The 494-nt window shown below is 34.4% G+C and overlaps 1 non-coding gene across 1 annotated transcript; it reads right to left on the bottom strand.

Moving 5' to 3' along the window:
• Nucleotides 1-244: 244 nt before the first annotated feature.
• On the bottom strand, nt 245-356 carry trnal-caa (transfer RNA leucine (anticodon CAA)). Its single transcript has 2 exons — nt 319-356; nt 245-290 (listed from the first exon to the last, which is right to left on the bottom strand). It is a non-coding gene; the product is annotated as a tRNA-Leu (tRNA).
• Nucleotides 357-494: the final 138 nt, after the last annotated feature.

Raw genomic sequence — 494 nt, 5'->3', positions numbered from 1 at the left:
AAAAACGTTAAAAGCTAATGAAAGACATAGTAAAAAACATTTTTTTATGGAATTTTAGTAACTTTTTGAATTCTAAACTAGGCATATGATGACATGTGTCGAACGATTATTCGCATTTCATGTGTTGTCTGTTCTCAAACTATGGCATCTATCAAACGATTAATCACTGTTCATGTGTTTTCTTTTCACCATTTGGAGAATTTTTCGGTATTGACAAAGAGCTACTTTTTTAAGGCAAAAGCTGTGTCAGAAGAGGGATTTGAACCCTCGCCTCCAATCGGAGACCAGAATACCCCTGTAACTAGGAAGGATTCTCACCTTGAGTCTGGCGCCTTAGACCACTCGGCCATCCTGACAATTACAAATCCTTAAAATTCATATTTTTTCATGATTCTGTAACATAACGTCTGATATGTCTGATGGAAACATGCAGATCTTAAGATACAAAGAAAAATAAACAAAAAACGTTAAAAGCTAATGAAAGACATAGTAAA

This window comes from Oncorhynchus keta, unplaced genomic scaffold, assembly GCF_023373465.1.
Source record: "Oncorhynchus keta strain PuntledgeMale-10-30-2019 unplaced genomic scaffold, Oket_V2 Un_contig_15136_pilon_pilon, whole genome shotgun sequence".
NCBI lineage: Eukaryota > Metazoa > Chordata > Actinopteri > Salmoniformes > Salmonidae > Oncorhynchus > Oncorhynchus keta.
This window is presented reverse-complemented; position numbering and strand designations above follow the sequence as displayed.